Genomic DNA, 22,745 nt, shown 5'->3' with positions numbered 1-22,745 from the left:
GCACTCTCCATCGGGGTAAGGGACTGCAGTATCTGGGAAACTATTTGCTCTGTTTATTTTGGGCTAGAAACATTGCATCTTATTTGTGTGTAGTTGTTTAGGGACAGAGAAAGATTGGAAAGTCTAAATTTAACAAATGCTAAATATATCATCGTTCCAATGAAAACTATGACAGTTATTTTCCCACCTGGTGGAGAGTGTAGGAAGTCATGCCCCCAGGATCCCACGGGCAAGAGAATGGCACAGCATTTCCTCTTTGGGATTATTTCTGGGACGGACCCCGGAATTTGCTACATTCATCCAATATGGTCAAATTATCCCATCTATTTCAAGGGCATGACACTTGATCCCAAAAGTTCAAAAGATGAGGCAGAATGCCCTTAGTTGGTGTTCTCAGCAAAAACCAAGTGGATCTAGCCAGTATTTCTCTGAGAAAGGAAAGCAGCCCCAGCCCAGGGCCGTCCTCATGACCCTCGTAAGGGCATGGCTCATGGGCCTCTGCCTAAGGAGTGAGATCATGGGGTGCTCAGAGCCTTCCACGTGGCCTGCGCACCCCTTGAGCGATCTGTCTGTGCCCAGGAGAGAAAGCCAGAGAACAAGGAGGAGCCTGGAATGCTGTGGTGAGCCGTGCTACCCAGTACAGTTAAATCCCTGCAGTTCACATGGGCCGGGGGGCCATGGCCACAGGTATGGGCAGGAAGGGGGCGCAGGAGACAGGGATCTGCCCTGGGGGTCTGTCCCAACATTGGGTCATCTGTTGCATTGTCATCAATCAGGACAAACGTTCCCCATGACCCGTCCCAGGGGGCAGCCCCAGAACATGGCGGTTAAGAACACGGGCTGGGAAGGGTGAGTCTGATCCTGGCTCGGGTTCTCACTTCCCGGCTGGGTGACTTGGGCAGCAGCGTAGTCTCTCCAGGCCTCCACCTCCAGTTCCCTCATCTGTGAAATGGGATCCTAGCATGGGTCTGGGGCTTGAGGGGAGTAAGTGACTCATTTCTCTCTAACACACAGTCCTGTGCACATGTGTGTGTATCTGAGTGTGTGTGTGTGAGTGAGTGTGTGTGTGTGAGTGCATCTGTTAATGTTTGTTCCCAATTATGTACCAGGTGCTGGGCTAGTGGAGAAGGCCGTGACCCTGCTCTGGGGACCTGGCCTGTGTTTAGTCCTTAACCAGAGCACTTCCATCTAGAAGGCATAAGAAATGCTATCTGCCTAGGGAGGGACAGCAAACTAGCCTGTATTTATCTCCTTCCAGACTTTTTGAGAAAGACTCCCAGTGACTCCAGAAATCAGGTTTCAATTTGTATCATGGCCAGAAAGAAAGAGAGAAGGAAGGAAGGAAGGAAGGAAGGAAGGGAGGGAGGAAGAGAGCAAGGCCCATGTCAAACACACAGGAGCCTGCCTCAGTGGCCTGTCATTCCAGACAGCCTGTCCGGACCTCAGCTCTGTTCTTGCAGACGTGTTCCCACTTGGATCCAATTCCCATTCCATTTCTGCTCCTTACCCCATTTTGCTGCCCCTGAATTTGGGCGTTTGGGTCTGGTCCTTGCCCCCTCGTGACCACATGAACCCAGTAAAATGTGAATTCCAGACACTTGGGACATACGTACACTACACAATTACTGGGTTTATCCAAAATTCCATTTTAACTGGCATCCTGTATTTTTATTGGCTGCATCTGGTAGCTTCTTTCTTGTGTTGGGTTTATTTGGAGAATATACCAGCCCTTGCCAAGCTCCAAGACAAAGCCCCTAGCTACTGAGATCCGACGGGCAGGCCTCATCCCCCCTCGGCCCCACAGCCCCCTGTCCAGAAAAAGGACTGGCCCTGTGTAGATCAGCCTCCCCTCTACCAAGGTGGAAGGGAGAACAGCTTCATTTCTAGTAAATATTGGCTCTGTTCCCCAGGGTGCTTAACTGCCAACTCAGCATGTAATTGGCCGTGGCTCTTGTCCAGGGAACTGACACATTTTCTTATTATGAATGCGTGAGGTTCCAGGCCAACAGATGGGTCTGAGATGTCTGCACGGCCCACAATTCCCAATGTCCTCCTTAAGTGCTGAGGCTTTCCGGATTTTTCTTTTTCAAATATTAGGCCAGGTTTTCATCCCGCAGACAAGCATTCTCCACAAGACGTAGGATACTCCTGCAGAGCTTGCCAAGTGGGCATCCGGCCCATAGAAGAGGAAAACCAGCCTGGGGAGCAGCTTGACCCCTGAAGTCTGCGAAGTCCTACAGAAGTAGAGAGAAGAGACGAGAAACAACACTGGCTCAGAGGCCTTCTCTTTGGGACCACAAATTAGTCAGAGGGCAATCAGGGGACTGAAAGCCAAGCAGAGACTTCGGCTGACTATTCCCCCCCCATCCCCGGGGCGGGGGGGCGCGCAATGCGGGTTAGCGGCAGGGAGCAGAGCAGACGTCGTGATTAACATGCATCAGCTCAGCGACACCTGTTAGGATGGGCTCAGAAATCAGCCTGGCGAGAGGCCTTTACGTATGCACGTTCCGCCGCATCATTTATGTTTGGACTGGTGGATGAAATGCCGATCTGAGGCAAGACACAGGGAAGCAGGCAAGATGCGGGGGATTGGGTATATTAGAGTCACATCAATTTTCTTGATATCCACAGAGGATGTGCTCACACACCCCACTGCTGTGGGATTAATAACAAGTGGATTTATTCCTGCTGGAGATAAGAAAAGTGGATCTGGGGAGGCTTGTGTTTGTTCAGACGTGATAGATTCAGAGTGATCCTGTCTTTGCACCATGATTCCCAAGGATCGTTTAAAAAATGGAGGAAGGGAGGAGGCAAGATCCTACTGATTAAGATAAATGAGGTCTTCATCCTTCAGGTAAGTATCCCCCTTTTTTGTAGGAAAAACCAAAGCTAGAAAGCACTTTTGTGTTTTAGCCGGGGGTGGTGGACCTGGAACAGCGGGGCACACAGTGCTGTGTTCACACCGAAGTGACTGTCCTACAGAACTTTGCAGGGAAAATCCTGACCTTCTGCAGAGTTGGGACACCCTGCAGTGTGGCACCTGGGGCTTTCGAGTGTTCTAAGGTGTGTGTAAGTGCATCAAGAGCCCATCAAAATGCCAAGACACCAATGGCAGTAGAGAGGGACAGAATTGTCCTGGTGCCGGTTCCCTTGTGATCTACCACAGAAACCCAAGGCTTAAAGGAGGCAGTTGTCCAAGAGACATTCCCTCCATCCCACTGAGCTCTGTGACCTGGGGTAGGTCGAGGGGGATCCCCCAGGGAGTTGAGGGGGCTGCTGTCTGGAGAGCTTTCGCTCTTTAATCAAGAGTCAGGAACAGTCCTTCTCTGTGTTCAGAAACTGGATTCAGAAACAATTCTGTCTACGATAGCCATACTGTTTTTGTTTCACACATTCAGAGCCACACGGCCCTGGAGCCATCATTAAATAATGCAGGTCAGTGGGTTGGGATCCCAGCACCTATTCAGAGGGATCCCCATCGACCATCTGAAAACGGAGATATAAGTCCTTCCTCTTCGGTTTGCTTCAGGCTTGAACAAGATAATCTATGTCAAAAGCCCGGCCCTGGATGCATTCAGCAAATATGCAACAGAACCCAATGGGTAAGGTGGGCAGAAGGCATGGGGATTCAGTAGGTCTCGTGCCTGCTGGATTGGATGATTGCTGCCGAGAAAGAAGGAGAGGACAGGTGAGGGAGGAGCACTCTCAGGACGTGGGAGCGCCATCTTGGTAGCTACAGCACGCCCTGAGGGCTGGTCTCCTTCCAAAGGCTGGACCTTTGCAATGAATGGCTATTCCCCACGGCCGGGAATGCTCTTGACTCAGATCTCTGCAAGGCTGGCAACCTTTGTATTTCAGAGAACAACTCAAAGTTACCTGTGCTGTGACTGTCAAGGGTACCTTCAGTCAACTCTCTACTGTGTCCCCTGTTCCCTATGCCTGCGTGGCTGTGTTTGAAACCGTATCCAGGATTTAATTGGTCAGGTCTGGTGAAATGACAGACACAGAGACAACTGCCTTGAGGGAGCGGCGTATTACTCACAGTTCCCTAGACAAGGGGCACAACAGTCATGCAGGGTCACACGGGGAAGTGTCGGGATTGTCCAGGAGGTCCAAGGAGTGGGTGGCAAGCAGGGGACAGAACTTGGATGTGGTTTTTAAAGGAAGGAATGGGGGAGGGAGGGCAGACCAGCTGAGTGGTTTAGGATTGAATCGTTTGGATAATTTTGGCAGGCTCTGGGCTATAGGGGTGATTTAGGGCAGCGAGAGGACTGACTTGGCGTGACAGTTGGACAAAGGAGGTGATTGTGGGGCTGGACTAAGGACTGGTTGATTTGCATAGGAAAGGTGTGCTCCCAGGTGAGTCCTGCACTGCCTCTAGGAATTCGCTAACCCTGAAAGAGGCAGTCTGCTCCTGGGTCTGCAAAGCCTTAAGATGTAAAAACCCCATAAAATACAGAAGATACAGGACGCAAGCATGGGCTCCTGTGCCCTCTGGCTTTTGCTGAGGAGGAGCACTGCAGGAGGCAGAGGGAGGAGCACAATCAGGCACCTGTCCCCACCCTGGCACGCCGTGACTTGACTGAAGTCACACTGCTTCATCCAGGAAGCCTCCTCTGCAGGACTTTCCCCTTGTGTTCTGTTCACCAGCCCCCTCCTTTCCCCTGAGCTGTTACATCATTCCTTATGAGCCTCATAAACCCTTCCCAAACTTCCAGGGGACCAATATTCTTAAAGCCGTCTTTGAGTTATCCTCATTTGAGTGTGCCCTCTGTTTCTTGTTGGGATGCTTTCTAATACCAGAGCTGCACCCAGAAACAACCCTCCGACCCTCATAATAGATTCTGGGACAGGGTTGCTTATCTATTCAATGACCACAGGAGAAACCTCCCTGCTGGCAACATGATTAATGCATGGCACGTGGAGGCCTCGCGATGATCATATTATCATCATATTATCATCAGTGGTAGCATGGGATGGAGTGCAGGTGGAAGGCAAGCACTAGGAGATCAAGTGGCTGTGGCACTTAGTCACTATGGCAACAATAATGATTATAAAGATTATGGAGTAATCTGGCTTCTTCTTACCACCCAGGGAGCATGCAGAGAGAAAAAGAAATTAGCGCCATGAATATGCAAATTAAGAAGTTGTGTGCTGAGCCAGCTTTCCAGAATCCTCTTCTGTGGTCTCAAGGCAGACATGGGGGAGGTCCTGGTCTAGGCACTGGTTATTTGGACGGTAAGGAGTACCAATGAGAAGCTCAGTCAACCAGGTAGAGCTAAAGTAAGGGCGATGGGAAAGGGAGTCATGGGTAAGGGACATGGACATCTAGGCAGATCCAGAATGAGGCTCCATGTTTTCCCTGAACCTCCCTTGTCAACATGAATAGTCCCTTCTTTAAAAAAAAAAAAAAAGAAAGGAATCATAGCAGCCTGATTATCTTCATTGGGGTGTACCATCTGTTTCCTGTTTCCTCGTGGGACTCTGCATGCCACGCCTCTCCGAGAGAGCCCTCCTCCCCAGCTGGCTAAAGCCAAGTCCTCTCCTCTCCCAACTCTTCTCCATCACCTCACTCTGTTGTTTGATTAGTTAGCGTGCTCAGGCAGCCACAGCAAGATACCGAGGGCAGGGCCACTTAAACAACAGAAGTTACTGTTCTCCCAGTTCCGGAGGCTGGAAGTCCCAGGTCAGGGTGCTGACAGGGTTGGTTTCTGGTGAGACCTCGTCCGGGCTTGCGGACACTCCAAACCCTTCCAAAGGTGCTTGACATATTGTTCCAAGTTTGTGGGTGTAGGCAGCCATGGTTTTGATCATGGAGTGATACGGTGAAAGTAACTTGGGGTATCAATATGGCAGCAACGTGAGGATGGATGAGGAAGGGAATAAATAAGGTGGTCAAGTCCCTTGAGAGGTGGCTAAGCTAATCCAGATGGGCGGAGTTGAGTATCTAGACTTACAGATACTACAAGGAGGGTGAGAAAGGGGGGATGCCTTTGAGGGAAGGAAGCTTCACTGGGAGGAGTGAGAGAGGGTGTTAGCAATGAAGAAGAGCTACAGACATCTCAGTGAATGAACCAGGCTGCCTAAGAGGACGACAGTACTGCAGGTGGACACGGGTCTGCATCAGACACCACGTAGGCCCTGCTCTACCGTCATGGTGGCCCTACCCCTGATCCCAGCCTTGGCTCTGGTGAAGAGCTGCAGGCAGACTTTGGTCAGCGTGCTGACAGCAGCTCATCTCGAGAGTAAGCCTCTCGTCTCCTACTTCTCATGGCGGATGCCTCTGGAAACCTGGCTGGCAATCCTGCATGGCACCTCTGAAGTTTAGGAGGGCCGACATCGTGTGGACCAACCCTCAAGCACGGGGAGATGGGCACTGGTGGTGCGTGCTTCTCCATTTCATCCTGTGGGTGGACAAGTCTGAGATGCTCTACTCTTTCTGCACCATGTCCCACTGGGGTGGGCCAGCTTGATATCACAGGGCAGAGGATATCGTGTGTTGGCTTTTCCTCTTTCCCTATCTACTCTTCCCAGATCCACACTCCTCTACCTGGTTGACTTCCCAATATAAACTACCAGCACACAACCCTCTTCTAAATCTGTGTTTTGGGCAGGTGTAGGGATAACACCAACACAGGTCCCTATTGGTGAGAGATCACATGGCTGGCTTGAGACATGGGCCAGTGCATACGCTAGGCAGGCTGTCTGCGATGTGCAATGAGGAATGTGGGCTAAACCTCACACACCCAGAACCGAGACCTGTTGCCAGCAACAGGTGCATTTCCTAATGGAGAGCGTAAGGGAGAAAAGAGCAGAATGCTAGACACTAAGTGATGCTGCAGAGATTACTGAGAATGGTTCACCTGCACCTGCGTTTACTGTGCATCCACCAGGTACCTGGGTGTGCCAGGAAACAGGTGCACAGCGGTAAGCAGAAAGTGATTTCTGACCTCTTAGCACTTACGGTCTAGGGAGGCAGGCAGACATAAACAGAGGGCAGCCCCCAGTGACAAGTGTAATAACAGAGGCCCACAAGGGACATAAAGGAAGTGTGATGCCCACTATCCCCAGAGATGAAAGTCTTCTCCTGAAAGAAGTCTTCCTGTCCCCTCACTACCAGAAAAGGCCTCTCCCTGTTCGGAAACCCCTTGTACTCTACACATGACCCTCTCTTTTCATGTTTTCCACATTGCCTTCGGTTCCTTGCTTCCTTCTCACTCGTGCTCATCTCACCTGGCCAGTAAATGGCAAGCTCCTTAGTTCCTGGCCAGGCCTTAGCCATGTTTGCACTGCCCTGATTCTCCCCGTCCCACCACCCGGACCTTTGTCCCACTCCAGCCCAAGTTTCTCACATGTAAAAGCTTAATGGACCTTTGTCTATTTTATTGATCAATGGGCCAGAGGGAAGGGGGAATGGAGTAAGCGAAGTGCAGAGACGAGGTGGTTGGAGACAGAGGAGGGGAACCACCAGGAGGGCTGCACCAGAGCTGCTGACCAGGGAGGAGGTTAGGACACAGGGACCGGGCAGGGGAAATGTCAGAAGCTTCAGATGGCCAAGGGGATGTATATGGAGAAAGGCTTCAAAGGGGATTCAAAAGAAAGGAGATCACGCACGACTATGGAGAGAGACATGGTGACAGAGGGAGAGCTCCATCTGTGGATTTCAGGGGGTTGACAACACGCCAGGGGAGCGCTCCACTCAGATCCCGTGCCTGAACTTCCAGCTACGCGGACCTGCCCCTTGGACATCTATACCTGGGCGTTTCACAGGAGCTTCCGAGTCCACACGGTCAAGATGAAACGGACTATCACCTCCTCTGGGAAGCCTTCCATGATGCCTCTTACCCCATAGAACTATGGGTTCTTTGCCTGTGTGTGGCACCCACCATAGTACCTTATCACCTGCTTACCAGTGGCCTGTCTCCCCTACCTGGCCGCGAGCATCCCCAGGGCAGGAGCTTTGTTTCCGTCACTGCGCACTCCCACACCTAGCACTCTGCCTGGTGCACAGTCCAGACTCTCTAAAAAATGATGGTCTCGTGAAAATAAGAACATGAAGCTTTGCAGTGAGTGGGAAAAGAGAAACAGGATGTTCATTAGAGGGGTCAGCTAGACCAGCCGTGGGTTTTAGTAAGCGTAAAGCTGCACAGATGTAAATAGAAAGTAAAAACAGTCCGCAGACCGGGAGGGGGGACAGAGGCAACGGTTATCGAAGCGGCGGGCCTGATGTTCCTCTGCGTCCAGGAATTTGCAGATGGCCTCCATGACCTTAGACTGTAACTGGAAATCAGGGGCAGCCGACGCTAAGTAACCAGTTTGAATCGTTCTTACCCTTCTGGCATCATGGAGACAGCTCTGCTCGGCAATGCTCACCCGTGAAATAAAATAGATCTGCTAAATATATTCTAAAGAAACCTAAAGGAGGGGAGTTCTTGTGAATGTGCGTGTGTCTGGGGTGGATGCTAATGGCCTGGAAATGAGAACAGAAAGAGTCAGCTCTGGGGAGGTCTGGCAATCTCCACGGTGACATCTTAAATGACCCTGGCGTCAGGGAAGATCACACTTAAGCCCAGCGAAGCAGGCCTGCCAAGGACGCCGGGAGAGGGTCAAAAGGAGCCGAGTGCACAGGAAGAGCATCCCGGGCACAGCCCAGGGCGGGAACAGCAGCTGAAGAAGCCCAACCCCCCTGACCTTTTTCAATTCTCTTCCATGGGAATCTGGGTTTGTTTGGGAATTTACTTGCTCATCATGTCTTAGCTCAGCCCTGCCTGCTGCACAGATGCAGACGAGGCGGGTCTCTCCGTTTGGAAGAAGCCCGGCAGTCCCAGCAGGTCGCGACGCGGGGGTCCCTCGGCATCTGCTTCGGCCCAGCCCACTGTGGTGTTCGCGATGCCTGGGGCTGACAACGGGGCTTATCTTCCCGTCAACTACACCTTGAGGAGCAGAGCACGGAGTGTTCGGGCTACGGGGGGCACTCTTTATTTACATTTGTTATTTTATTTAACATTCAGAGTGCAACGACCTTGGTGTTTATCAACCCGACTCTTTAGATGGGGAAACTGAGGTCAGACGGTTACGTGGCTTGCCCGAAGCCCCCCTGGCGGTACATGGCAGAGGTGGGGTCAGGTCAGAGCCTCTGCTGTATCCAAGACAGGTGTGACTGCTCTGTGTTTTATAAGAATCATCCTGTCCTTACAAAATTAGCAAGCGGCTCCTCGGACGGGTGGGGGGCTCTTATCCGGGCTTTCCCAGGATTTGGGGTTTTTCCGATATGGTCCAGAAAATTGGGGCCACCATGCTTACAAGATAACACGATGGCTTGATTCCATCCACTTCCCTATTTTATTATTTATTTATTTATTTATTTTTTTAAAGATTTTATTTATTTGACAGAGAGAGATACAGTGAGAGAGGGAACACAAGCAGGGAGAGTGGGAGAGGGAGAAGCAGGCTTCCTGCCGCGCGGGGAGCCCGATGCGGGGCTCGATCCCAGGACCCTGGGATCATGACCTGAGCCGAAGGCAGACGCTCAACGACTGAGCCACCCAGGCACCCCTCACTTCCCTATTTTAAAGAGTCAGAATGATAATTTGATATGTATGGTTCATGGGTTGACTGGACAGACAGTAGATTTTTTTTTTTCTTTGAATGACGTGATGGGTTCAATACCTAATTGAGAGCCAGCGATGATAATTAAGCCAGTTGTTGGCAGATATAATTAAAGCATGTATTTCTGATGTGTGCCTTTGAAAGGCAAACATAATCCCTGTTAATGTGACCAACTTCCTCACCTGTGCTTCCTAAAAGGCCTGCGTAGACAGGCTCCCCACATGCTTCCTCAGCTTCATCCTTTCTCTTTCCTTCACCCTCCTGCTTTATTGACACAGAATTGGGGGGCCAGGTCCCCTCATTTACCTCATGGCGCTCCTACTCCTTTCTTCTGTCTGCTTGGAATGGCCTCTCTCTGGGCCTCTCCAGCTCCTATTCACCCTTCAAAACTCAACGTGGGCAGCTTTTCCAGGAAGATTCCCTGGAACCTGAGCTGACATTGCCCCTCCATGCTCCCACAGCCCCCAGGCACACTGCCGTGCCCGCCTGAGATCCGTATTAGTGTCCTATTGCTGCTCTAACAAATTACTATATTTTATTTCTTTATTATTTTGCAGTTCTGGCAACCAGAAGTCCACACGAGTCTCCCTGGGCTAAAACCAAGGTGTCCACAGGATTGCATTCTTTTCCAGAGGCTCTAGGGGAGAATACATACCCCTCCTTTTTAGTTCTAGAAGCTGCCTGTGTCCCTTGACTCGTGTGCCCTCCTCCACCTGCAAAGCCAGCATGGTGGACTGAGTCCTTCTCACATCTGGTCACTATGACCTCTGCTTCCATAGTCACATCTCCTCAGGCTCTGACCCTCCTGCCTCCCTTAGGAGGATTCCTGTAGGCACATTGGCCTTCAGCTGCATCATCCAGGATAATCTCCCTAACCCGAGGTCTTTAACTTCATCACATCTGCCTTCGGCCATGTGGGGTGACTTAGCCACGGGGGTGGGGGGAGGATTAAGACATGGACGTCTTTAGGAGGAGGCATTATTCTATCATATCATGCCAATCTGGATCTCCTTGTCCTGTGTATAGGTCTTACTAGAACGTAAGCTCCTTGGGGCAGAGTCCATATCTAGCTCATCTTGCATTTCTATCCCCTACCACTAGATTGGGCACAGTGTGGAAGCTTCATAAATGTTGGATCAACGGAGTTCCCGTGCCTCCCCACCCCCCTGAATCACATCCTGCCATGCCCGCTGAAGTACTAACTCTTGACTGAATTGTTAGAGGACCAGCTCCCCTGCCCCAGGATGATGCACTGGACCTCCTGGAGACCAGACCCTTTCAGCTCAGAGGCAGAAGAATCTAAAGATGGGAGGGGAGGCTGTGAGACTGACATTCACAGGCACACACGCCAGGCACCCACCGCTCTGCTTGGCGGGGCAAGGGCCAGGATAGCCCCCTTGCCTGAGCAGACCCAGACTGACAATGCTCTTTTCTAGTATCTATGCCAATGCCCTGTTGCCTAGTGGTCCATGCAATAGACAGACCAAGCCGTATGAGGACAGAGTAGCGCATGGGGCACAGAGGGCAGATCCAGGGTGTCTAGACAAAGCTGCTCTTGCTGGCAGCCCCCCACTCCAAACTGGTATCTACTACCGGATCTTTCATGGCTCTGGCCTCTTGGTAGAGGGCCAGCATGGGCCTTGTCTCCTACCTGCCTCAGTTTTTTGCTCAACATGTGCAGGGCGAGCATGGCTGCATCTTCTCCTTGTACTCTGTTCCTCTCTACTGTGCTCCCTTTGGTCCACCTCTGGGCTTGGGCCAGCCAGCCTGAACCCCATCAAAGGCAGGCTTAAAAAAACCCATGCACCAAGAGAGTGAGAGTTTAGACATAGCAACGGAAATTGCCTAAGGAAAGAGAGTGCAAACGGGAGCACCAAAAGCACAGGAGATCGTCTGTGCTGGTGTCTGGGCAGCCGGGTCTGCCGAGGACGAGGACGGCTTCTCCGAGCACAGCCAGCAGCTCAGATGCATTCCCTTCCCAGGGGGTCCGCTCCAGTTGGAGACGCAGAGCCCACCTCTCCACTGCAGGCAGGTATGCAGAGCACAAGCACACGGAGTCTCCCAAGGCCCCCCTGCCAGGCTGCCGCGACATAAGTGTGCACCCCCACCCTCCCTGGCCTTCTTCAGACACTCCGGGAGCCTCTACCGACCTCAAATTGCAGCTTCTCTGAGCTGCTCTGTGCTGCTCTAAGACGTGGACCGGGCGGTCACCCCTCCTGAGCACATTCAGCAGCACTAGACTCTAAAGGACTCTAAAGTCAGACCCAACCCCAGTTGCGATCGGCTGCACCACTCTGCTCGCTGGCTCTGAGCAAATGCTGCTCCGCTTCCCGATGTGGGGTCTGCATCAGCGGTCAACACACTTCTCTTGGTAAGGACCAGAGAGCAAAGATTTTTGGCCATCGGGTCTCGATAGCAGCTACTGCCCCTGGCCGCTGTGCTGCAAAAGCAGCCGTAGACAAGATATCAAACAGCGGGTGTGGCTTCGTTCCCAAAAAGCACTATTTACCCAAACAGGCAGCCGCCAGATTTGGCCCACAGTTTGCGGACCCCTGTTCTCGTTTGTAAAATGAAGATCATGAAGGTATTTATTATACAGGAATGTTGAGAAAATGTGCAATGTCCATGGGGCTCTTAGCACAGAACCTGGCGGACACTGAGTGCTGATGAATGCCTATCGTTAGCTCTGTGCATCCGGAACAGTGGTGTGGGCGTCAGGGCTGACGTCTGCATGATTCTTCTGTAGACCTTGGGGCTCTCCTCTAACTTCTCTGGTCTGCACATCTCTAAAATTCAGTGGTTACGTGGATTAGTGTCCATCTTCACTGAAGTCAGACTCATTCAAATGAGCAAATGATTCCTGAACACTCCCTATGCCTGACCTTGGTGTGTGAAGAGGTTGGAGGAAGGGGGTAGGTCTTGTGAGTTCTACCTCTGAGCATTTCTAGACTTTGCCTTTGTGGTCCCGCATCTTCCCATCCGTCCCCCACCTCTCATTCCCCTTCTCCAGCACTGAGGCTGCCTCCTGTCTTACCCACTTTACTCTCTGCTTCTGCAAATACTGGGTGATCTTTCTACAGTGCACGCCTACTCATGATCTCTCCTCTCTCTCAGGTACTCGAGAGGCTAAGTCACCCCATATGGCCGAAGGCAGATGTGATGAAGTTAAAGACCTCGGGTTAGGGAGATTATCCTGGGTGATGCAGCTGAAGCCAATGTGCCTACAGGAATCCTCCTAAGGGAGGCAGGAGGGTCAGAGCCTGAGGAGATGTGACTATGGAAGCAGAGGTCATAGTGACCAGATGTGAGAAGGACTCAGTCCACTAAATAAGGCCCACAGCCTTATTTAGTTCATAAGCCCTTTACTGGAGGCAAAATGCACTGGAAGGGTATATTCCAGACCACTAGCTGGCTGTCTGTGTGGGGGATGCAGGCGAAGACAAAGGAAGGGAGGCTACATTTCTTACTTCCTATGCATCTATATTTCCTGTGTTTGTAAATCATGCTGTATTAGTTTTCTATCGCTCTGTACCAACTGCCCCCAAACTGAATTTCTTAACACATTTATTATCTCACAGTTTCTGTGCATCAGGAATCTTAGAGCGACTGAGCAGGGATGTTGTGGATCAAGGTTGCCATCAAGATGTTGGCTCGGGACACAGTCATCTGAAGGCTCAAACGGGGCTAGATGACCCACCTCCAAGCTTACTCACACGGCCCGTGCCTCAGCTCCTTTGCACATGGATCTTTCCACAGGTTGCCAACATATCTTCATGACATGGCTGCTGGCTTCCCCCAGAGTGAGTAATCTGAGAAAACTGCAATGTCTTTTAGGACCAAGCCTTGGAGGTAACATATTGTCATCTCTGCCATATTCTATTCCATAGAAGAACATCACTAAGCCCTGCACACGTTCAAGGGGTAGAGAGCTAAGCTTTACCTCTTAAAGGAAGGAGTGTCAAAGAATTCACGGATATACTTTAAAATCACCACGAGTGCATGCATTAATTTTCCCATGCGTATCTATATATGAAAGTTCATGGACTGAGAAGCCAGCCAGACAGATCTGCTTTAGATCCCAAGTTCCCCTCGTGCTCATCATAGGATCTTAAATAAGACTATCATCTTCCTGAGCTTCACTTCTTATCTGCAAAAAGAGAATGAGGATACCTAATTCCTAGCAATGTTAGAGAGATTAAATGAAATGATATGTGGGCTAGATGCTTCCTAAAATGCATCTCATTGTTATTGTGCAGGGCAGACCAGGTGCCCGCTGGCCTCACCTCGCTCCCACTTCCTGGGCACTTTGGGTTCCAGCCTCACTGAATGGCTCGTTGTCGAGCTGCCCTGTGTGTCCTCAGACCTGGGCTCTTCACACGCAGTGCTTCTTCCTCCTGCAGGCCCTGACACTTGCATAATTATTCTTACTGTTATTAATCAAAATCGCCATTCTGTGTATTCTTGCAAAAGGCTTTAAATGCCAAAAGAGCTTATATTTTCAATAGTGCAAGCACAGAAAACCAAAACAAACAAGAGGAAACTTCCTGTTGCCAGTGCCCTGCAGAGATGGTTTTCAATGGAGAGATGTTGGCACCGGGCCTATGTGCCCGCTTGGGAAGAGGGGCTTCTCCAGCTCTGAGATGCCGAGCCGCCACTGATGCTCTCTTCGGTCCTCATCCGGAAGGGGTTTGTTTTGAAGATCAGATCTATGAACTCGTGGCAAATCTACAAAAGATGCCGTGTCTTGTTCTCTGTCTCTGAGGCCAACCAAGTATAAAGGTGTGTAAGGAAGTCCTCCGGGTAACATCTGTTGGCTCCTGAACCCCAAGGGAAAGAAAAAGAAGGCTACTGATTCTTAGGAATGCAAGTCTACCGAATTCCTTTTGTTTTCCTCGTGATAACAAAGAACAGAGGGGCTGGGAGGCACTGATTCTGACACCAGCTCCCGTGTGGGGTTTTCCAATGCCACCAGCTGGGTGTCCTGCATTTAACTCAGCTCTGACACTGTCTACCTGGAGACAGCATCAGATCCCTCAGGTAAGTGCTCAGTCCCGCCAGACTGGCCCTTCTACCCCACTTCAGAACTCACTAACTGAGACCCTGTGCTTCGGCCCAACCGGCTATAGATCAGAGGTTCCCAAGACCCGTCCTCAGGTTCAATGAATTAGCTGGAGCAGCTCACAGAACTCCGAGAAAAGTTTACTTAGTGGATCACTGGTTTATTAGAGAAGGATATAAGTCTGGAATAGGCAGATGGAGGAGATGCATAGAAGAATGTGTGCGGAAGGGATGTGGAGTGCCCATGCTCTCTGAATGTACAGCTTGCTCCACATTTCCACGTGTTCACTAACCTAGAAGCTCTCTGAACCCTGACCTTTGGGTTTTGTGGAGGTTTCATTACACAAGGACAACTGATTCAATAACTGGTCCTTCGCTATTGAACTCAATCCCAAAGCCTCTCCCCTCCCATCCTTAAGTGATCTAGATGCTTTCCAAAAGTCGCCTCATTAACATGACAAAGGACACTTTCATCACTCTTTCACTTGGGAAATTCCAAGGATTTTAGGAGCTCTGGGCCCAGATTCAGGGTGAAGAACAAATAGATATTTCTTATCATGAGTCACATCACAGAGATTTATCTTCAAGGTGTTCGACAGAGAGACAAATACGAGAACCCTCACTTGCAACTCACCCTATCTTATAGGCTTATAATTTCGACATGATTTAAACATTCCCATTAAGCCTTTCCCATCCAGACTAACAGTATAGGGTCAGGCTTTAGGGAATTTTTTATTTGGATAGTTTCTTTTACTTGGTTATAACACAGGATTTCTATTATAATTTTATATCACATTTCATTGGAAGGAACACATATTTTTGCCTAAAGACTCCTTGTGCACGAACATATTTGTTCGTATACACATATTTGGTAATTTTCTTACTTATTCCTTCCTTCTCACGGTTTCTGGGGGTGGCAATCTACCAGCAGTTGTATCGCAAAGAAGCATCCTTCCCAGAAATGTTCCTCTAGGTGCCTCTGTCCCAGTAGAGCACCCCGCTATTTGTATAGATGGGCAGGAGCTCCGAGTGGGCACGGGGCCTGTGGATAAGCACAGAGGCCAGTGGGCTTCTGTCTCTGGGCGTTGCTTCTTTCCCCACGGGGAGGATGATGAAGGTCATCTGAGCATCAGTAACACCCTCATTACAGTGTGTGGTGTGCCCTTGACTAAATTGCACCCAGTTTATTCTTATTTCTCTAGGGATTAGACAGAGTCAAGGGAAATCCAATAATCATATCATTACACAGCTGGCATTATAGCCCAAGTCCTGCCTGATGGACACTTTTCATACCCAGGCCCGTCAAAGGCGCGGAGCCTGAGGGCCATTTGGAGCCCATGTGTGGAGGCTCTTTGTGGGTGGATTAAGACGTGGAGGCTGCTTCGGGGAGATTGGAGGGCTGGTATTTTCCTGGCTGCCAGAATGTTAGAACTATTTTCCCTTTTCATTAAAGCACTGACCCTCAAGAGCCAGTACTCTTCCCTACGGCACCCCCCAACCAGAACCCTAATCAGGGGCACAGATCCCTTTAGGGACGTGAGGTAGGGACAAAGACTCAAGTATAGGCAGCCCCAAGAAGTAGAAGTGTGGCCAGATGATTAGTCCCTCTCTATTCTTTGGTGAGCCAGGCAGTCTGGCAGGGATCTTCTGAAAACCTGGCAAGAGGGTGAATAGAGGGGTAGAGCCCCTTTCACATCCAAGTAAGCTTCAAGCCAAGGCACGAGTGGGTGATCCCCATGTGCTGGATTATCTCAGTCCCTGCTGGGTGTTGCTGCAAGTCCCACAAAAGCCTCATTGCCCCTTACTCTGTATTATCCTTTAGTTTTGTTGAAAACACATATTACAACTGGCTGGACAAAACCAGGATAGCAAAAAATTCACTCGATTGTCAGCTCCAATCTAACGGCGACGTGAGACCACATCCATGCTCGTTGAGAAAGAGTTCTGGGATCGATTGGAAATGTCTTCCACGAGCAAAGGAGGAGGTGGTGGTGACCACTTCCTCTATGTTTCCCTACCCTGGTCTGAATCCCTGAGGCCAATGCATATCCCACAGTTATGAGCTAGAGTATCTCTCCCCTGACTACCCAAAGGTAAAAATAGAAGCCACACATTTTCTTGAAGTCTCCAGAATGTATTTGATGTTCTGTAGAGTGCTCTGGAGAAACCTCCCGTCTGTGGGCATCTAGTCACACCATGTCTTTGACTGCAAGAAAGTGTGTCAGGACGGTATGCCCAGGGGGAGGGAAAAGTGGTACTCAGATAGATACTAAACTTGAGAGGCAAATCCCTACAAAACAGTGGGATAGCTTTTTCTAGGAGTCTTGAACAAAGACCAAATTTCAGACCATGCAATAAACAGAACTGAAGCCAGAGTGTGAGCCTGAGCGTAGGACACAGACAGGGAGCACAGCAGGGGCATGGCAGGAGTACTCAGTCCAAGGGTCTGCAAGAGAAGAGAGTGGAGTCCCAGGGGCTAAGCTCAGAGAAACGTCAACATGGGTGGGTTCTCGATGATCCTCTTCAACTGTCATGTCATAGATTCCCAGGGTTTGAAAGAACCTCTCAGGTGACTGAGTTCCCTCACTGTCCGGTACATTCTTCCTCACCTCACCTCCGATCTCACGGGCTAGGACAGACTGACAGCCAACACATGGCTGTGGCAATGGCCTTGCCGGGAAGGGATGTTCTGCCTTCTTCTCTGGTTTAAATCCCCCCTTCAAGCACAGCCAGTTATTCTCCATCCTCCATCCCACTATTCTTCATTCAGCCTTAGTCAGTCAGTCAGTCTGTCAGTCAGTCAGTTATTCCAACATCTGCAGGACATTTTGGAGGATGATGCCACTGGTGGTCCAGGGCCCCTCTCTGGGAGATCTCCCAGGTCTGGCACCCCATCCATCCTCACTTTGGATTCACTCAAGCATTGGCTCACCAAAAATTGTCCCAGGGGTATTGTGGATTGGCAAGGACTGTGCCCAAATATTCAGAACCCCAAATTTCAAACCCACAAAGAGCTTCCTGTAGTCATGCATTCTTTGGAGCATTATTAAAGCCAGCAAACTATTTCCATTTTTTCAAACTGGTGCTGAAACAAATCATCATCTGATGTGGGAGTGATGGCTGCCCTGCACAGTCATATTTTCTGAGTTATTGGAGGGAGTAGGGAAAGGAATCAAAGAGCCCGAAGATACTAAGCGCATGGCATGGTTGTGAGCTGCAGTGCAAGTATGAACAGTTACAACTCTCCTCCCAGGCAGAAGGCAAGTCGATGGTTGGTACCTCTCATCTGGGAACTCTGAGTCAGCTTTGTCTCAGTTTCTGCTTCACTGGTCTGCCCGTTTCCTGGCCTCTGGGTCCCCTCTCTGGTTTCATGATTGGCTCTTCATGTCCATGAAGCTGGTGGCTGAACTTTGCTACATGGAGGAGACTGTGGATACCTCAGTAGGGCTAATCACTCTATCCTACGGACCTCCCAGTTTCCAGGCTCCTGAAACCTGCCCCAGGGTCTGAGGTGCTCCATATGATGCCTCAGCCTGATCTCATGACTGCTTCCTCCTATACCCTTGGGTTTTGCAGAAGGGAATCTGCACTTGGGCAGGAACCTGCCTGCGTTTGAGAAGCTCCTTGAGGAACTGGGGGATTATCTCACCTTGAAAAACGGTAAAATGACAATAAAAGGAAGTAATCATGCAGCAGTAGGTGTTTGGAGAAGACTCATTGCTGAAAAGCTGAGGAGGTTTGTGATGCCCTTTTCAGTTCAGTAGGACTGTCTCACTCTTTTGTAGTATGGTTATTGCACTTTAGCCATTAAAAAAATCTATTTTAAAAGGATTTTTGTCTTTTTAAATAAAAGGATGAACTAGCTTACAGTTCTGGAAATTATTAAATCTTGGTTTATATTTAATATGTATTTATATATATATATATTTATATCAATGCCCTATTTGTTGACTTAATTGCCTTGTTGTAATGACAGAAATATCTTTTCCCACCTTTCTTTAGCCTGATTTGAACAGTTGTGAAATCATTCTGTCATTCAGTAACTTCAGTACATACTAAAGAAAATAGACTATTGGATATCAGAAATTCAGATTCCTTTCTTTTCTAAGATCCCCTTCATGTAGAGTTATTTATTAAAGTCAAGAGTTCTTAGGGGGGAAATAAAAAGAAAAAAAGGTAAAATGAGGGTCATGCTAAATATGTTCAAAGTTAGAGGTTGAGCTGTTTTGTTTCCAAATTGATTGTTAGCAATAACTTGCTACTGGCCAAGAAGACCCGGCCCCACCCTGAAGTTTAAGTTCCAGCATTAATCAGAGGTTGTTCCTGTAGCCAATAAAGCAGTGATGTCCCTTGAAGGTGGATCCCGCTTCCCCAGGCAAGCCTGAGGAGAGGCTCTACTGTCATAGTCGAGGAGAAGGACTATAGATCTGGCCCCACCATGGTGCACAGAAATGGACCCAGAGGGGTTCCAGAAAAAAACAGGGCCCCAGTCATAGGCAGAGTGCCACATGGGACACACTATGCCCATGCTCTCCCTGTGAACCTTGAGGCCCTGCTCAACTCCTCTCTGCACTCTCCTTGGACTAGAACTTGGCAGAGGCCCAGGGCTTTGGTCAAACCATGGTTGAGATGCATCCTGGGCCCTGCATCTGAATGTGGCCCAGCCACATTCATCGTAGAAAAGGATGACTGGTGGGCAGTCGGTCCTACTTTCTTTAACTACCACCGTTCCCAATCAAACTCTGACCTTTTCTCTTCTAAGCGCCTACCACTGCTTGCTCAATCTGACCTGACTCTGACAGAATGTTAGGGAAGACTAAAGAGGATATCTGATTTCTCCAACTAGAAAGAGGACACCTGCAACAAGCTGGGTAATTGGACACATGCCTTTGACTTCCCTTGGCCCATCAGCAGTTTCCATGAGAAGCCTGGCCCTGTGCACTGTGCATCTGTTCTGTGGGCTTAGACTGACGTCTCCCCTGAGGCTCTGTCCACATCAGAAGCCTGGGACGTCTGTCCATCTCCTGAGGACCCAAGGCCTCCATGGGAGCATGCCTGGATCTTCCTATGAGGAAAGGTACCTGGCCAGCTAGGACCAAGGCCACCACATCTGTACTGCAGATACCAATACTAGCAGGAGCTGCCATTGTTAACATTCACTGTATGTTTTCAGCATCCCAAGATGAGCCATGACTCTACACCCCTCAACTCCTTTAACCCCTCAAATGCCTTTGAGGTAAACATTTGGTTGGTTTGCTTTTGACAGGCAAGAGATGGTAAGAGCTAATAGTTATTACTCACCTCTTCTGTGCCAGCTCCTTTGCCTAGCGCATTACATATTCTAGCTCACTGTACCCCCACATCAGCTCGATGAGATGGGTGCTTGTTTCATAATGGGAACACCGAGGGCTTGGAAGATGATAAATAACTTGCTAGAGGCCATGGACTGTATCAGAATTAGAGGCAGAGGACTCAACCCCAGGCAGCCCGGCTCCAAGCCCCCACCATAGGCACCCCAACACCCAGGTAGGCTGCTTTCTGCTAAAGGTACCCCAGGTTCCCTGGCCCACCTCATGGTTCTGTTCTACTGCACTCTCTGAGATGACCTTGGTCTCCTCTTTCAAGGAGAATGAGATCAATGTCCTGGACTGTTAGGACACCTGGTGGTGATGCGGTGACCCCCTTCAAGCCCCCTCACATGGTAGAAAGCTGCGTGAGGCCTGGGATATGGAACCCCAGAGTAGAAAAGTTCCCTACATTTTGGGGAGTGCTGGGCTGATGCTTGTCCCAGAAAGCCTTGGAAAATGAGTGCATTTGAAACACAATGGTTAAGGCCAATCCATGAGGCGGTGATGGTGGGGTGGTGGGGTCAGTGCCAGAATGGCACAAGAGAATTTTTACATAATAACAAACACATGTCTTGGAAGAATGGGAATGGTTTTCACTTTTTGCACAAGGACCCTGGAAATGGCTTCAGGAAATCAGCTTCAACCCCCTGATGAAATTAAACTAACGTGTCAGAAAGGCAGATGAAGTGAAAATGTGCTTTCAAGCATCTTGTGGCTTCTGACATTCCCTGACCACTATCCATATTACATTGACAGAGATACTGTGTGGAGACAAAACATCAGAGTACCTTGGGTGAAACTAAATCCTTCAAAGATCACGTTGTTCATTTTTCATCTAGCTCTCTAGGTAGACTTGAAATTCAACCTCGTACTGACTGGATTATTAGAAAGAGTTCACATAGAGAAGAATGTGCATTGTTTGCTGGCATTTGGTCTTAATTTTCAATACTGTGGTAAATAGTATTAAAACACTGATCCATGCACCTTATGGAGGTACTGTACACAGACTTGATAGCCGGCCTCATTTCAACACTTGCTAAATAGGAACAGTAATTTGTACCTTTTAAAATCCCCCTACTCACCAAACGTTGACCCCAAAACATGTAACAATGGCCATATTGACTCCAGTCCCCCCGTCATGTGACTGCCCCACACACTTCCAATTTCCTAAGCATTTCTTTGTGAGTCGCATCAGATAATGAGCACTTGAAGGACACCCCTTCCGTTTCATTTTCTTACCTCATTATTCCAGTGAGTGTGGAATGACACCACTCTTGAACTTGATTTTATGATCAGAGTCAAGGGAAAACTGGCCAGTTGTTGTGCCTTCTCTTTCCTTCCAAACTGTAGACTCAGTGTTGAGCAATTCCCAGCAATCTTGGTCACAAGACAGGAAAAGGCTTTGTGACTGAAGAAGGTGAAAGCAGTTCTGCAGAGAGCGAGCGGTGGCTCGGAGCCCGCTGTTGAACATCAAGGTCAGAACCCAAGGGCGCTGGGCACCTGGTAACAGAGAGACAGAGCCTGCGGCGGCAAAATAAAGCTTGACCGCTTTTATTCTCAGCGGCTCCGAGAAAATCTGTGCTCTCCTTTGTGGGCATCCTGTGTGTCATGGACCTTCACTGGGGCCCCCATTAAGCTTTTTTTTTTTTTTTTTGAGATTTTATATATTTATTTGAGAGAGAGAGCATGAGTGGGGGCAGAGGGAGAGGGAGAAGCAGACTCCCCACTGAGCAGGGACCCCGATACAGGGCTTAATCTCGGGACCCCAAGATCATGATTTGAGCTAAAGTCAGACACTTAACCGAATGAGCCACCCAGACGCCCCCCGTTAAGCTTTGGAGAGAGCCCTCCCTTAGAATGGCCCAGGGAGGCTCATGCCTTGGGAGCTGCCTTTCTTTTGGCTTCGAGATGGGAGATGGTGTGGGAAATGTTCTTCCTCAGTAAGCAGCCGTTGGAGGTGTGCTCCCTGTGACGTGGGGACGCCTGCATTTCCACTCGTGTTGACTCTCTCTTGGGTGCTGCTCTCTGTTCTCTGCTCCCAGCTCCACCAGAGGGGACCCTCCTTCTTGTACAGAAACAGCCATTCTGAAATCCAGGGGCATCCTTTCCCTGTCATTTTTAATCGTCTCTGTCTCGGAGTTGTTATGAGACACGTACCCTCTTTTGCAACGTGTACCTTTGTGCTGCCTGTTGAACTTCTCTGCCATCTCCTTGGAATAAAGAGTGAGTTCTTACACATGAGCCCTGGCATGGATCGACGCATGAGAGCCAAGTCATCAAAACAGCCGTAGCAAAAGAAAACAAGCATTACGCTTTCTCCAGGATAAATGATGGGAAAAGGCTCACTGGCAAATCAGAACGTACTGCTTTCCAACTCATTCCAAGCTCCTTCCACTTCCACTTAATGACAATTTTATTTACTTAATGACAATTTTATTTGTGAAAGTAATGTAGACAGTTAGGTGTTTTCTCTCTAGAAATGACTTCAAATTTAAAGATAGGTGATATGATCTGTTTTTGTAACAGCGTTTTGACTAATAGTTTAAGCATGAACATCACATTTCTTAACCACCCCCACCCCTGACAATCCAAGTAACCTCTTGTTACAACATTCATGGTAGCAGAGATTTCCCCTTCTTCCACTCCCTTGGTAACATTTGATGCCGAGGTGCAGACTTAAACAGTCATCTAAAATGGCATGAATTCTAAAGGGTCTGGACATTCTTTGGG

The sequence above is a fragment of the Leptonychotes weddellii genome, chromosome 3 (genome assembly GCF_054177405.1).
Source record: "Leptonychotes weddellii isolate Sample4059 chromosome 3, ASM5417740v2, whole genome shotgun sequence".
Taxonomy (NCBI): Eukaryota; Metazoa; Chordata; class Mammalia; order Carnivora; family Phocidae; genus Leptonychotes; species Leptonychotes weddellii.
The sequence above is the reverse complement of the archived record's forward strand: the minus strand, read 5'-3'. Positions refer to the sequence as shown.